Source organism: Sinohyriopsis cumingii, unplaced genomic scaffold (assembly GCF_028554795.1).
Source record: "Sinohyriopsis cumingii isolate HCF-2022 unplaced genomic scaffold, ASM2855479v2 utg002455l, whole genome shotgun sequence".
NCBI classification, from domain to species: Eukaryota; Metazoa; Mollusca; class Bivalvia; order Unionida; family Unionidae; genus Sinohyriopsis; species Sinohyriopsis cumingii.
In genome coordinates, this window is record NW_028316216.1 from 179468 (window position 1) to 197592 (window position 18125).

Here is an 18125-nt window from a genome sequence, read left to right on the forward strand (position 1 = left end):
CGGGCTAGATTTATTTAGTTTTCACTCATGCCAGCTCTGTCATGAGTTAATAATACCAATTGTATCACTTTGTCATTTATAAGCGAAGAATTCGATTTGTGCGATGCAGCTCTTATTTCATTTGACATGTTCGTGTATTTGTCTAGAATATCTGTGATAAGCTTGATATTTTATATTGAGAAAATAGGTCGTGTAGAGCCTTGCATTGGTTGTCTGCGATAGTGTTGACAGTAATTCAATCGTGAATTTTATTTCTACTTAGATAACATTATCATCTACAGAAACCAAACGAAATCTTAGAGTTATGATCTCAAAAGTAATAGAAATGGGGGCATAAATGATTGTAAACATAATTGCGATTCCAGACACATCAGTTGCACGAGGCATATACATCGCTGGTCTCTTTTTCAGTCGGAAATATTGTATATATTGGGCTTTTGGATATATCAACATTAGAAGTCATAAACCAGTTAGTTAATATGGTAATTTATTTGAACTGAATGGGCGTGAAATCTCACCTTGCCACACCGTTTCTTGACGTGACTTGCTGGCTAGAAGACACTGATGGCAATAGTTATGTCAGTTTGCTTAACATCTCTAGTCCTGGTAACACGAAGTTTGAGATTAACAGGTTTTATACCTTATGTTTGCATATGCAGTAACTGTCCGCTGCTTAATGTTGTACAATTGACCGCCTCTTTCTCTAATATAACTTTTTTATTCTGGGAAGACCAATGATAAAGGGCCGCACATAATCAAATCGAAGTGTCATTTGCGGGAATTGTTTAGAGAAATATCATGCCTACATTTTTGTAGCAATTGCTCGCTAGAAGCCAGCAGTCAGAAATTAAGACTGGTTTTTCCTAGATAAATCACAGTTAATTCAAATTCATGTCTGACCTGTCAAAGTGACCCCGATATGAAGCTGCAGAATAAAACAACTAAGCGTTCATGTCTGGTGGACAACCACTGACTATGGCATCAACATTATGTTTCTGACAGGAACAAGGATGTCAGGGGTTGTGCGCAGCTTAAAGTGGTTTGAACGTGTTTAAATCTATCATCTAAATGAATGCCTACTATCGCATCATTGCGAAATGATGTAAATGCAGATAAGGTCTCTGACTGGGATGATACGAAAAGGGCAAAAATGGCCTTTGCAGGTTACCTACCTATTTTTTCCTTTTGGGGCTGCTATCCACTTTTCCCGCCGGTTGGATTCCTGGATATCGTATATTGATAGAAAGTACAACTAACCCAAAACTGCTTATACCCTGTGTAGCAAATACCGAAAAGGCCACATACTGGCTTTATGCAGTTTATGCTGGAAATGTCGTAAGGAGATACCCTCTCTGGCGTTGATCACACGACGATGGCTTTTGGACGTACGTTTGGTCAGTGCCTGGCACCAAGATGCATACGCACAACACAAGAGTGGATTCGAGAATGGCTTCCGTGTATGAAAATGGTTTCTTACAAACATAGAACATTAATCCGCCCATGAAGAAACCATATCCTAATCGATGCAAAAGTACCTGGAATTACTTGGATATGCCATATTTTGGGTGTGAGCAGTGGTACAATCTCTTACTACATGAAGCTTAAACTGATAATAATACGGAGTATAACAACTGAAGTATAATAACGAAAGATGGCCTTTGCTTTATGAATATGCGTCGATGCATATTTGATAATGTTTCCGAGCACCGCTAGCGATGCTACCACTTCTTGCACACCACATCAACCAATGGAAACCTATCTTGATGATATAGGTTCTAGCCATCCAGTTTCTGCAAAGCAAGAAGCAGATGTAAACAGATGCGCTGGCAAAGGACGAGAACCAACGGATGCTCAGCTAGCCAGCCAAAGACACAATGATATCAATTATGTTATAAATTTATACAAAAGACTTTTCTGTGAGTTTCCGCCTGTAATTGTGGTTATGAGAGCATTTGGAATGAACTCCAACGCTTTTGATAATCGAGATGATGATCATCTCCTATTAGCAAACAAAATATACTAATTGCGTAGTGAGTGTTTTGACCATATGAAGGATTTGGTTGACAGTCTCAGCAATCAAGTAAATCTGAGTCTGAATCACTATCAGTCAATGCTTGTATCGCCTAGTGCTGTCATAGTTTGTCTTACAGATGTTTAATGCTAGATTTATCTCCCTGCGCAGTGTCACGTCCTTTCCATCACCTAAATGTTCATTAGCTAGCATAATATGATTATAATGCAATATAAGCGTTGCGTTGCGAACTAAAGAACTTCTTGCATGGGTGAAGGGGCTCTTGGGCTACTGTTTCTTTAATACGAAGCGATGAGCTCTACATCTATAATATCTCCTTTATAGGGAAATCTTCTTCAACAGCGGCAAGCTTCATTGGGCGTTAAGACAGGATGTGTCACGTGTTTGTTCTTTTACTTAAGACTTTAAAGAATGTAAATGCCCAAATATTAAGTATTCCAGGGCATATGAATTTATTAGGAATTCTTCTGCATCAGCAAGATCCAGTTCCGCACCCTCAAGCATCCTGAACACAATTTATTTCGAAGCCACATGCTCGCGTTGGAGGTTAGCTTGCATTTCTTCGGTAATATTTTTATTTTGAGGTACACACCGTACTCAGTTATGCGCTTCTATAATACTTTCTACTGTAGAGGATAGTTCTTCGTTCCACCTAACTGGAACCTCATAGCTACCTATCTAAAATAGGTTTTCATCTATATCTATTCTACCTACTTGGCGCAGTTGAGTTCACGGCTAATAACCCGATCACATTTGACTAAAGCCATTTTTGTTTAGTCAGATTTTGAAATCCACTAGCAACGATGACAACGAGTTTTATACAGGCTAGTTGGTGATATCATTTGCTTTTAGCGGCCGCTAACAATCCCCTGACGCGTAATGAACAAAATAAGGCTTGAAATAAACGAAATAGCATGCATTGACGATGCAACTGTTTTCAAAACATCTGAAATGATCTCTAAATGACGTGAAAAGCGCGGACTAAAGCGGCCTATCAGGTGATACCAAAGACGAAACACTAACCCTAACTTTACTAGCGATAACAAAATCGATGCTGCTACCGATGATGATGCCTCAATAGCGCTGCTTCATTTGTAAGTCATATATTTTTACTACACTACTTCCATCTGCTAAATGGTCATTTCATACTACTGGTACCTTAGTACAAACCACCTCACCTCCGAGATGATGTTTATTTAATATGGTATGACAATCAAGTGTGTTAATAGGGGAGCGAGCTTCATCATCAACGTTATCTTTTAGGTATACTACATTGCGGTCCACGCAGAATTCATTCACATGATCTGCCGAAAATATATAGAAATTTAATACACGATTGCTGAATCAACAACGGATAAGGACTCCATAGACCGATCCCTTTTGGAACATGAATCCAAACAGTGAGAAAAAAGCTGAAGGTTTCAGTCTTTTGAAGAAGCAAACAAAGATGCTATTGCTTTTGCTTTTGAAGTGCTATACTATAATTTAAAAAAAGACCCTTTTTAACAATTTATGTTTGACAATCAATGGCATTTCAATAAAGGTGTACTCCCAGTAAAGTTTATATATCGGCCGTGGGTAGAGACAATACAATTACATGAAGGGAGCCTATCAAAGCATCCATTGTGTGATGCTGGTTCCCTTTACCAAATCTGGTTTTCGCTTGTTCTTGAAATGAGGTCACCGAAATGCAACAAGCTGAAAGTGCCACAAATGCACACAAGAAAACATGTATTTTATTAAGCTATTCAATTTTACGGCTGTAGACCAACATATACTTAGAGGTGAAATGGGGTGGAACCCCTCTTTGCCACTACGTGCAGGCTCCATGGTCTAGGTTTAGTCGCTATATTTATTTCAAGACAGGTACTTGTTGGAACAAAATTGAAATTAGGTCCGAAAAGTGAAATTTAAAGAGAAAAACTTTGAACAGGAGGGCACCACTTTAGACCACATAGAGAAAAACGAAAGAAGGTCGTCGCTTGTCCTAGTGATGTCGAATTGTTTGTGACGACACATGGCAAAACGACCATGCTTACCCAATACGTATTACTTGTCAGAACCTTCCCGATTTTCTAGATGATTCACGACAAAAGCAAATATGTGAAACTTGTCAATGTCATTCATGAAGACTTGATTTTAGTCAATTATGAAGAAGAACTGGTGTTTGTGCAGCTGTTATTGGGCAGCATAAAAAAGGCAAAATTGTTATGACCAATAGTTCGTTGAGATTACGAACGTCAAACGAAAAAAATGAATATTTCAGATACACACAGTTCAAGTTCAGTACTTCTCACGTCGAGTGCGATAATATGCAGTGCGATTACAGGGGTCATGTGCGCAGCGATCTCAGCGATTCAGCATGACATCGTGGGAACGTCATAATGATTGCTTCTACTACATCACCTAAGATGGAAAGTGATGCTGCGTGTGTAAAATCTGATGGATGCGAAAGCCAACCACTTTGGGTTTGACCGTACCCTCTTCGAAATGAAATTGAGAAAGAAGAATATTCATTTTTGTGCGGTTGTATGAACAATGCGACTTTGAAAATCGATTTAAAACCTTCCTAAATTTCATGATATAGCCTGAGTGAGATTTATCCACTTGGGCGAAGGAGATAAATTCAAGTGATTCAGTTGCAGTGTGTCACTTCACGAGTGGGTGCATAAAGACTCGGCTTAACTGGAAGTGGATGACAAACACTTTCTAAATGCCTCGTACGGCTCTATGCGCTATTAGAGAACTCTTTTCGCGTTGATCTAGTTCTCAGTTTCAACTGCACAATCTGCCGAATCCAGTCACATGCTTCGATAGCCATATGATGACTCAATGAGCATTTAAGACCTGTCGGTCACTTTCACCTGGTTTCGCTCACCAATTGATAAGGCGTGCTTCTTGGAGGCACAGGCGAGAGCTGGGCACATGTGGAGCCACGACACGATTGTTCCGCCACCAGTGGTGTTACCACTCCAATACACACCCTTACAATCGCAAGAAAAGTATGTAATGACTGCTGTTCATATCATGGTTTTCTTTTAATCTTTAATAACGTTCAAAAGGAGCCTTTTCGATAGGAAACAGACAAGAACGATCGAGGTCACGCCCATTTGATTGTGATGTTGCATTGTTAAACACTTAGACATATGTACAACTCGGCATCTCACATGCATATACTCTCAGTTGCTACGTCTACAAACGTGTTCAATATATCATCAAATATTGTGAATATTACGCATTTTAATTAAATAGCACGTACCATCTGCTACCACGCTCTCCCCTTGTCGAAATTATTTTGGAGAATTGCAACTAAATATGTTTAAACTGCGCACTGAGAAAAGCCACTTGAAACTGTATCCCATTATTTTTACATGAGTGTGCATTATATAGTCCAATGCATATAGAAATGTTATTAATAAAAATGTACTTTTGTTGGTCGGCTTAGAATGTATATTTTTATGTTTCGAATCAAATGATTGATGCCGTTATTTAAATAGACCACATTGGTATGCACATACTGTTGTTTTAAATAACAATTTATGTTCCGTTAACATAGTGCTGCAAAACATTTATCTAAATGATGTTTTGATTTAAGATTAAACATGTTTTTGATACGGTTTTATTATGTATTCTTTGTGACAATCATTGGCACAAATCATAAGATTCGGATCCTTGACTGTTTTAACAAATTATTATCCTTTCAACATTCTAGCAGAAGAATAAACTAATTGTCAATGGATACATCAACAGTTAGTTTATGAAACAAATCAATTTTCCTATGTTTCATCTACGTTTATATACCATTTATTCAACATATAGATAAGGTAGATGATACGATGACTTAACTGTGCCTTCTTTTTAATTAATCATATGGGTAAATGTCATGCTCGAGTTTAAAACATGGATGCCATGAACTAATACTCCTCGTCCAAAGTAGGGCGTTTTCCCCATCATTAATCTATTCTTGAGCATACATATTCACCACTAGGGTATGTTAAGGCAGTGTAGCTCTTAGAGATCAGCCCGCCGTGAAACATAAGTGCCATTAATGGAATAACCTAATTAGATTCCTTACCTGTCTCCCTAGATATGTCGCCGTTTAGACACGCACCATCAGCCAAACCACTTCGTAATAAGCACGTTTGCAGTCTCACTCAGAGAATTCGTCAAAGTTTATGCTTTCTCACGATGAAGAGAACGAACACTCTGAGTAACGTTGGAATGCTTGAAAATGTCCGGTGCACGAAAATTGGACATGCGTCGCGACACGGCACATATGACTTTCGACCGCGGTCAGGTTGTAGCCGATTATGACACTTTTGCTGTCACCACTTGCATATGCATGCTATAATGTCACCTTGTGACATCAACTATTTAACAGTACATGTGTCATATGACCTTGTGGTGAGGCATATACTGGTATACAGTCCGGCTCATCTCAGTAGGGAGTGAAAATCGTTACTCCTGAGAAATGTACATGGTGATGTCAGATAAAGAATGCAGTACCTCGCTACCTGGGTTAGCGAATCTCATAGCTAGCCCTCTTTGTCTGTTAAGGCCAATCTAGTATCAATTTATATGCAACGATTATCTCACTTTATTAAAGCAAAAGAACGAAAACTAACAGTTTAACGAAAGTGCATGGTGTGTCCAGGATGAATACGACAGCCGGTCAAATATAGCTAAAAAGTGATGATCACAAAAAACCCTTAAGAAACAAATCACCATATATATATAATGAAGTTGGCGAGATATAATACAGCTCGCGAAGTTACTCTAAAGTGATATCACGTATATATAATCTGTCAGGAACAGACAAATATTTAAATTATTTTGCCTGACATCAACATGGCTGATTTATCTGCCATCGTCATGTAGATTCCTCTCCAGCAATTTAGCGTTTCAAGGCCTAATGACACGCATCAGACTGAGCTCTAGTTTATGCCAAACCAAAAAGTTGGGCAATAAAATGTGTTGTTAAACATTTTTTGGTCACAAAATGACCCTATGACATGCATTTGCAAGTGGTGACCGCAAAAGTGCCTAATCGGATGCAAGCTGACCGCGGATGGTAGGCTATTGGCGCTGTGCCACGACTCATGGCCAATAAATAAATAAATAAATATATATATATATATATATATATATATATATATATATATATATATATATATATATATATATATATAGTAGTGAGTTGGTTTGGGTTCTAAACAGCAACATAATTCAAGAGAAAGGAAATACATCTTTTTAGACTATTCCTGAAACGGCAAGGTGTGCTACGTCTGTGACGGTCGGAAAGAGCTACTCTGCCTTCACATACCTTGGCGGGGAATCGATATGTTCGGAATAAATTAATGGTGGGGGCAACGCCAAGATACGGATCGTGAATCGTCGTTCATAAAGTCTATTCTGCCTGACAGCTTTTATATCCAAAGATTGCAATCATTCATATAATGAGTTACCAATAAGCCAATGTTGAACCATCTTGTCAGAGTTCGTATCGACCCGTTGAAATATTGAGTCTTAAACTTAGCTACAAAGTAAGAAGTTTAATTTGTTGAATACGCCAATTGTGTTCGTATCCATGCTTCCTTGGCAATTATGCTGAAACTTAGTAAAAACAGAATCCCTAATGAAATGGCAATGCGTTTCACTATTCTACAAGAAATTTAATAGGGCATCAATTTGTTAAAACATTCACGACTCTGAATCTTCGGAAATATTTATTTGATGGTTGCAAAAGGTGTACAGTAAATCCTCACAATAGCTGCAACCTCTGCCAAATATCTGAAAATGGTGTACAGCATGGTAATAAGTGAATATAAATCATCGTTGAAGAAAGCGATATATGCATACCAATGTGGTATATTTAAATAAAGGCATAGATGATTTGATTCGAAATAAACTAATATTAATTCTAAGCACACCGACACAATTCTGAATACAGTCAATTATTGTTTTTATTAATTACGTTTGAATCTTCATTGATCTATATAATGTAGACTCATGTGAATAGTGAGATGAAGTTTCAAGTACCCTTCACAATAACAGAATGATGATTGATCAACGTTAGCTTACGAGTATTGTTTTTGCTATTTGTTCAACATAATTTAGAGATGGATGAAACGTTATTTCACTTATGCTTGCCTTTCACATACTTATTAACGATCTGTCAAATGTTAAATAGGGATGTGGGCGGTGCGAGTCATAAAATTAAAATGCGTAATACACATAATATTTGCTAGCATGTTGAACAACGTTGAAGACGTAGCACATACAATCATAAGACAAATGAGTTACAGATATATAGATATGTCTAAGTCCTGAATAGTTTAAGAGCACCAGTCCCAACTACCTTCTCTCTAGTCGATTTTCCGGACCTGTTTGCAAATGTCTTCGTTGACTAAGTAAAAACCCTTTGAGATAAGCTTGACAACTCAGTTTTAATTTACTTGTCGTCACAATACAGTTGCGATACAGAATTTCAGCAGTAAACGTAAGCATCATGTGAACCTGTCTATGTGGATTTAATACGTACAGTCGTGATGAAGAGAACACCAAATTCATGTGAACTTAATCCATTTCCAGCATCACTGACACTTGAGTCCTTAAATCCAGTATTGCCTCACTAAATGATGTTAATAAACTCCCCCTCTCCGCTGCGGAATTTCCTTCATTTCCCAAACTGCCATAACGATTTAAAGAAATACCGTCCAGTTTCTAATCTCCCAATATTTTCAAAGATCTTTGGAAAAGTTGTCCTATCCCAGCTTGTATCTCATTTGAATTCAAACAGTCGTTTTAGACATCTGCAGTCTGCATATTGCCCTTGCCACAGTAATGAAACTACTCTTCTAAAAGTAGTAAATTACGTTTCCTCTCTGCTTTGGATACTGAAAAGATTACAGGCATAACCATCTTGATTTCTCTTCAGCATTTGACTTATATACCATGATATATTGCTTCACCCTCTCCAGCATATATTTGGCATTCACGATACAGCCTTACTGTGGTAAAATTCCTACATGGTGAATATGACTCAAATTGTGTCCGCAAATGGAATGTACTCAAGCCCAGTTCATCTATGTTGTCGTGTTCCACAAGGGTCTGTTCTATGACCTGTTATCTTTATTATACGCACTCAGTGGCTGTTAAGTATCATAGATCATAATCCAGTGTTTCTTCAATTGTGCGCTGATGACATAAATATACATATCTAGACACCAAATTGAAGTCGACGCTACCATCAAAGGTTAGAGAGGTTCGTTTCTGATGTGATATCACGGATAACATGTAACAATATATTTTCTAATAATGATAAAACGAAGGTCATTATGATCACAACACAAAGACTTTCCTACTCACATCCTGTACTTCAAACAACCAACATTAAACTAACAGTCAGTACGAAACCTAGGTGTCACTCTGGACAGTACTCTCACAATGCACCAACATGTCATGAACATATGCAAGGTTGCATATCTTGATCTGAGTCGCATCAGCTCATTTGCAAATATCTTTCAGTTGATGCCGCAAAAATAATTGTGTGTTCATTATTACTTTCACGACTGGATTATTGTAACTCATTTCTGCTTGGTTCGTACCATTATCAATACCAGAAACTTCACAACTTTCAAAACACAGATGCACATATTATCTTTGCAGTCCTACGATCTAAGCACACATTTCGGCTGCTCTTGGTCTGTACCCTACACTGGCTATCCATTCGATCCAGAATCAAACACATAGTTTGTTCCCTGTGCTACGTTTCATTGTTGGACTCCATTCTAACATTCACATCCAACTAGATCCATAGACCCATGTGTATACACCAGGAAGATTATTACGTTCCTCTTTTGACAATCGTATGCTCACTATCCCCACTATGAAAACGAAGTCATATTGGCAAAGTTATTTTGCATACCAGGTGCCTGCATCGTGGAACGAATTGCCCACTAAACTTAGACACAAAGACTCATTGATCCTATTCAAGAGTACTCTTGAAACCCACAAATATTGGACGGCAAGAACATTTTTAGAGACCTAATTCTGTCTACTACCTTAAAGATTTTGAACATGTGCTTATGTTTTATGTTTTCGTGTTGTTTGTGCAATATGCAAAGTCCTCATTATTATTTATATTATTATTAATATTGTTATTATTATAAATATTATTATAAATATTATTATTTGTATTAGTAGTGTAGTAGTAGTAGTTGTAGTAGTAGTAACCGCTCAACTGCCCTAGTAGTGGTTAGAGCGTCTTCCTCGCATGCAGGAGGTCGTGGGTTCGATCCCCGGGCGAGTCATATTAAAAACTTACAAAAATGGTAATAACAGCTTCCTTGCTTGGCGCTCAGCATTAAGAGGTTAGTGTTAGGACTGGTCGATCTGGTGTCAGGATAATGTGACTGGGTGGGACATCATGATACATGTCTAAGGCATGATGCCCCTGTACTAGACATCACTATATACTGCCACACTGCAGACATCGCAGCGATATGACTGAACTTGTTAAACCTACATTAAAAATCCAAAATCACACATACACATTGTTATTATTATTATTATTATTATTATTATTAGTAGTAGTAGTAGTAGTAATAGTAGTAGTAGTATTAATAACGCTTAATGAACACAACACTTGGTAAATATTAGAGAGGCTATGCAACGAGATGTGAAATAATCGAAACATACAAATAAAAAAAAACACATTTTGTGTCACCCGCCTACTTTTGCCGAAGTTTGAACGATCTTTATTCATTTACATAATCTACCATTTCATGACATTACATCAATGTTCACCTGCGTGAGTGTCCAATATTTATTTATGTACACATGACGCTCAGATGGAATGATTATGCCTCTGACAATTATGTCATATAGAGAGACAAATCATTCGCTACACTAAAAATGGTATTGTACTCGGGGTTGTCTAACTTCTGGGGTTTCACTTTTAGAATGTATGAGGTAATTATTTTATACACATGGTATATATGTAATATTTATGGATGCATGAATCTACGGCTATTCGGATAAATAATTTCGTTAGAAACTAAAGTTTAATGATATACTATTAAACTATTAGGTTCAGAGGGATGGTCTGGGACAATCGTTAACCAAATTCACTCACATTTACATACTCGCATACCCGAACGATTCAACTTTTTATACAACCTAGTTCAATAGATGTTAACTCCGTCCAATACTCGTTAGAATGTTTTTACAGTGAACATTTATCTGACCTTTACAACGAATTAATCGTTATAAAATACTAGTTTTCTGACAACGTAATACTCATTCAGGGCACACACAACGCTGCCCCAGTCCCCCTTACATTTCAGGGCTAAATCAGCAATGGCAAATATATAATGTGTCTTGAATAATATAATTCTTAGCATGTTTCAGTGCACTCTAGTACAATTCCACTGAAGCGAAAAGCTGGTTGAATTTGGGGTGCGATGTTTCTATGTAACTCCAAGGTGGAATGAATTATAATGTGTTTACATCAATGAAGGACAAATGAGGTTTAATCTAAAGATGGTGTATAATTAATACCGATATAACATGTGTACAGTAAAACACATATTGAACATTTTATGTAGTAGCTATTCTGTTTAAAATGATGGGGATATGCTTTGACTTTAGACGATGAAGATAAACTCATTTGATTGTTTGATGTTTGAGACGGCTATGACAATCGCATGACACAACCTTACAAAAGTATACTGCAAACAGGTCGCAAAATAATCGAAAATATGAGCAGGGCAAACATAAATTGTACTTGTGTCCATAAACTACAAGATGCAGTCGTAAAACAATATAACAGACAGCGATTCAAGTCTGATTTTAAATTGATTTATCATTTTTTATATATATTAAGTAAATTATTTTCAATTGAATAGCAATTATAACAACGGGTTTCTTTTTTTCCAGCTGGAACTAAGACAGTACCTAAATCTATAGCTGGAATATTCAGTTTTCATGACTCTTTACTGTCCGTTTCAGTACGTATATGTGATGGAGTTAGTGATTATTATCAGGATTTTTATTGTGAAAGAACATTAAGTACAAATCGAAATTGGAAACTTGCAACATTGTATGTGTTAAGCATTGATAATCAATATAGCATCTGAATCAAGATAAAGAATACGTGCGAGATATTAGCCGTAAACACGTATATCCATACATATCAGGAATGCGTGAACGTCTGGTCTTATATTTATCTTAATCTCAGGACAGGAATAAATGTTTAAATTTGTTACATGCTTTATCCCTCACACTGATGAATATAAATGTCTATTCTTACGAATGTTCCGTAATGAACATATTCATTTTAATTTACTAAATTGATCCCGATTGAAATACATCACTCTGAATACTTACAATTTATGTAGCCCCCCACCAAAAAAAAAAGAAGAAACATTTGTGCATTATACGTATCCTGGATTGATTAATACGGTCTTTACGCAATCAGTTAATTTCTACTCCTAGCCCGAAAGCAAAATACTTGTGTTCTTGTATCAAACACTTGCAAACAGCTTTTATTATGAAATGGCCCCGCAGGACATTCTTAGAGCTAGCTGCAAGGCAGGGTATGTACTGTCCTGCACCTAGTAACATAACTTCGCAACTAGATGTATACTACTACTGCTTCAACTACTACTACAACTACAACTACTCATGCTACTACTACTATTACTACTACTACTACTAATAATAATAATAATAATCAAAAAAATAATAATAAATTTACAAACGCAACCAATTTCCTATGGGGCATCGACAACATTTCATTATATATATGAAGAGAGAGAGAGAGAGAGAGAGAGAGAGAGAGAGAAATCGGTAGATAGTAACAACTTATTCATAATATGTGGTACGAATGTACTTTCTAGTAATCTGCGAGATGTATTTTAAATATTAACAATCGATAGTATTTAAAGTAACAACTATCAGTGTATGATATTCATTGGAAGTACAAACAATATATTATATGTAATGTAAGTACTACCAATCTATGAAATTTCATTAAGTAATAACAATGTCGCATTTAAATCTGATAAATAATCATCCGCAAGCAACAGCTTGCTACGCTATAATTGTAGTTACATTCAATCTGGCCGAGTGGTCTAAAGCGCTCACCGTTACGGATCACTGCCATCTCACCTCTGTCTGCGTGGGTTCGAGTCTCGGATTCGGCGAATGTGGATATGTGAGAAAGCTTGCCAGTAGCTTCTCGAGGGTCGGTGGTTCTTTCCGGGGATTTCTCGGTTTCTTCCTCCACCATTAATACTGGCCGCCATGTATAGCCTATCGCGTGCTGAAAAATGGCGTTAAACCCTACAACAACAACAACAACAACAACATTCAATCTGTTTTGGGGCATGTTCAGTAGTATGTCCTCTCTTGGTAATTGCAAGATCCTAACTTATGCGGTCGAATGATTGTTATTACGCTTGACTGATCTTTATGATGGAAGTTTTTTCTCAGCTCAAGTGGAGAAACCTACATTTTATTTTCTTTGTACATTGGAAAAGATGTGATCTATGCTACTTTAAATACACTCCCATACAATCTTAAAGATACCTTTCTTTCATTTTTACTGGTTGCATTTTTCGGTGGGAGGGATAACTGTTTTCATTAATTCCATGTATTGGTTACCGACTGAAAATTGCTATGTATGCGTAGCGTGCAATATTGCTTAAAAGACAATACACTAAAGATCAAATTCATTCCTTGATAGAAAGCAGAAACCGCAAATAGCTGTCGAGAACTATTTGTCATAATGAATAATCTCGTTGTGTTGCTGCTTTTCTTGGCACTGTTTACGGTCGCCCTTTCCGCAGGTATTTATTTATTTTTATCATTTCGTGCTTATAATTTCCCCTTCACGAAACGTGTTTAGCCTGTCGTGTATGGTTGTATCAGATATATTTCTGCGTGCAAACATAAGAATGCATCCATATTCTCTAATAAGATTGTAAATTTATAACATCAAATATGAATCAAAAGATATTATGTAGGATATATATATATATATATATATATATATATATATATATATATATATATATATATATATATTCTTTTATTGTTCTTTCTTTTTTTCTCAGACCTTCGCAGAAACTATTCGGTACTGGATGATATAGCTAAATCCTTGGAAGACATTTTAAAGGTCGTAAAGGAAAACCCTGTAGAACTGACTGAGTGAGTGTATACATGTTAATAGCTCGTTTTGTTAATTTTTATCTTCTTGCAAGTAGTAATTCTACTCATCTGCATTATTTTTTCGGTAAGAAATTGGGATATGAATTATGAGAAGACAGTTTCATTGGAACTTGGATAACAATTATTGCTTAAGTACGTGCATCATGGAATCGTATAATATGGGCGTGGCCAGTGCTCATTCATATATCGATGGAACAGATGTTAAGATTATTCCTGTCGTGCAAAGCTGACCAGGCTATAACGTTTAAACAAAGATGATTTAAAATTTATCAATGTCAGTCATATTTAAAGATATTTCAACTTTCTTTAATAGAAGCTTAATTAAGTTTTAAACATGATTTAATATATAGTCATTATTTTAACTGTTTTGTATTTAGATATCCTAAATGTCGTCGTCCATTCTCATAAATGTTAAACAAAGATGGACACCAGTCAATGTAAAAAATAGGATAGGGATACATTTCACTTAACAAAATGCTAATAGATGCAAGTTTTTTTTTTTAAATAAAAAAAAAACAATCTATACAGTTCTGATGATAATTCGCTTGATGAATTTTAGATGATGCTATCCAAGTAGACTATTATATGGATTAGTCTGTATTTTGCCAGAATACATACATTTTAGAGTAGCATAAATTTAAGGACACATTCGTGTTTATTTGTTTGTGTTGCAGGAAGGTATCTGTTCTATATATTCGTACCTACAGTCAGTGGATTATAGACTTAAATCACAACTGTACTAATTATAGTTTAATATTTTTGTAAATGTATACTGTGAGAATTGATATCAATTGAATCCTGGGACAGTCTTCAAAAGAGAAACCTAAGAATCAATATAGCCTTCTAATACATTATCAGCAAAGGTAAAGCCAATTATGAATATGACAATGGTAGTGACAAGAAATTGTTATCTTGTAGCGTAAATTTTTGTCTATATCACAGCATATGTGTGATTTCTGTCTTTATCTCTCTCTCCAAATATATATATATATATATATATATATATATATATATATATATATATATATATATATATATATATATAGTAATTAATGAACATTAAGAAAAATAAATATATATAGTATATCTTGACATATCCTTGGGCACATATATTTAGTTACAAATAAATTATAGTATTATAACTTACAGAACAACTTAACTCGTGAATGTATAAAATAATATCATAAATATCAGTTTATTCATTTTTTTAAAAAAATGTAATGGCATCAATAAATTAATTCCCAATATATTATAATTATTTGTTTATAAATTGTTGATTGTAAGTATTATGCACACCATACTAGCATGGAAATTTAGTTTTGATGCAATAATGAACACTGGTCAAAAATATATCAAGATATAATATGTATTTTTATATGTTTTCAATATTTATTAATACATTTGTAAAACAGTTATCTTTAGAAATATATGTATCTTAAGGATCCAGTTTTATGAATTTTCATGTATTAAAATATGATTAATTTGTTTTCTATATGCATATTTCCATGTCAATTATTCGTTAAGGAATAATATCATTATGTATAATAAATTTAAGCAATTACATCATCCTGTTTATGTCATATTGTTTATATCAATGCTCATATAGAAACACAATTTATTTAATGACTTAAACAAAGATACTGAATACAGTTTGAATTTAGTCTGATGAAGTAATAAAACGAAACCGGTAGCACATTCTACATGTAGGTGCTGTTTATTAATAAGGTATATATGTAGGGATCGATGACACCGATATATATATATATATATATATATATATATATATATATATAGTAATCAATCTGAATTATCTAATAAGCTAAGATTTGTAGGATTGTAAATAGGTGTCAAATAATAAAACTGTTTTGTACCTGTTTTACAGTCAAGTGGTTGGCGCCATTTTGGAATTGTTGGATAAAATGAGACCGTCCATGCCATGATGTATTCAATTCTCTGGGGGGTGTTCAACCAACACGACAAGAAACAACTACCCTGATCATAATATTGTGCATGGACTTTATATTCTTGTCATTTGTATTTCCTGTACAATGTCAATAACGATATCTTGAAATGCCTCAAATCAGCTTTTCTTGTACTGTTGTAATCAAATTGCGATGCCGCTACTATCAATGATACCACAAAGTTTAGTGGGCATTTCCATTTGGATTTAACTTTGATTACATTTTGGATCACGATTTCCATTTCTCGGTGAAATCTAGGATATGGACTTAACACTTCAAGTCACCAATACCAATATCCTGTCTTGTTTATTAATATACTCTAAAGAACCCTTCTGATCGTATCTTATATACAGCTGCGCGGGTTCATCCCATTTTTTATGTCGTATCTCTTTGTATATGTGTAATTGCATATTCATCTCATAGCATATTGGTATGAACCAGGAGCCTTCATGACAATTCGATGGGGAGCTGACTGACACATTCGCAAAGTTTAATAGTTAAGATGACTGCACAGGTAACATAATCTGTATTTAAAATTTAACTGTTTATGGTGCTCCTTGAACTAATATTGATTATTTTGAAACTTACCGTGTTCTATATCTTCACTTTTGTTGCCTTTCGCCCGTAAGTTTCAGCCAGTTTCACACTTTGAATTCGGCAAGCTGGGTCATCCAAATGTATTTATCCCGTTATGAATGTTATCTATTTACATTATTTTGTCGAAAGTGGAACAAACAAACAACAAAAGCGCTATATACCTACAGGAGGTTAGTTTTGTATTGTCATATTTACACTGTCCCATTTCAAATTACAGCCTAAAACGTGTACTCAACTCAGTCGCAATTTTTTTAAATATGTGTGAAAGGGTTAATTCAGTGCTGTAAAACCTGCAGTCCGCGGGCAGCATGAGGCCAGCGGGCTTATTTTAAATAGCTCACCGGAGCTTGATCAGCTTTATAGTCGTTGTGTTTCAGTTTTCTGCTGCGGCCCTCGGCTTCAAGAAAGACAATTTTCAGTGACCCATGGTGTCAAAAAGATTGGACTGCACTGGGTTAATTTATATTTGAAGTAAAGGATCCGATAACATGTCGACAATATGTTAGTCAGGATCGTTTCAGCAAGATATGAACAGTCTTGTACATCAGTATAACATATTATTCACCCGCCCCAATAAATCACACAACTATGATTGCTCTGCAGCTGCAAATATCTTGTTGTAGTGAGTATGATAGATGAGACGGATATTAAAGATGGATTTGATTTCATAAAATAATGATACTACTACCACTACTGATACTACTACTACTACTACTACTAATACTACTACTACTACTACTACTACTACTAATACTAATAATAATAATAATAATAATGAAAACAAGAATGATGAATTTCGTTACGTCCCTATTGTTTTTACACATGATCTTAATTATCATATCATTCCAAACGTAAGTTATCATTTCGCTTTAAGAATTATATATCTTTGTTTTGTACTCTGTTCCCCATGTCTTAATCATAGCAAAACTATTCTCCGCTCTTCTTCGAATACGATCTACCTCTGCTAATCCTTAACGTTTATGGAAAGATGGTATGTACAGCACACTATTTCTGACTCATTTGATGCTTGTATAGATGGTATGTACAGCACACTATTTCTGTCTCATTTGATGCTTGTATAGATGGTATGTACAGCACACTATTTCTGACTCATTTGATGCTTGTATAGATGGTATGTACAGCACACTATTTCTGTCTCATTTGATGCTTGTATAGATGGTATGTACAGCACACTATTTCTGTCTCATTTGATGCTTGTATAGATGGTATGTACAGCACACTATTTCTGTCTCATTTGATGCTTGTATAGATGGTATGTACAGCACACTATTTCTGTCTCA

At 35.5% G+C, this 18125-nt stretch overlaps 1 long non-coding RNA gene across 1 annotated transcript; it reads left to right on the top strand.

Annotated features, from left to right (window-relative positions):
• Positions 1-13786: 13786 nt before the first annotated feature.
• LOC149770717 (uncharacterized) lies at positions 13787-17426 on the top strand. The gene is made up of 3 exons (XR_016418486.1): positions 13787-13884; positions 14152-14245; positions 16149-17426. It is a non-coding gene; the product is annotated as an uncharacterized LOC149770717 (long non-coding RNA).
• Positions 17427-18125: the final 699 nt, after the last annotated feature.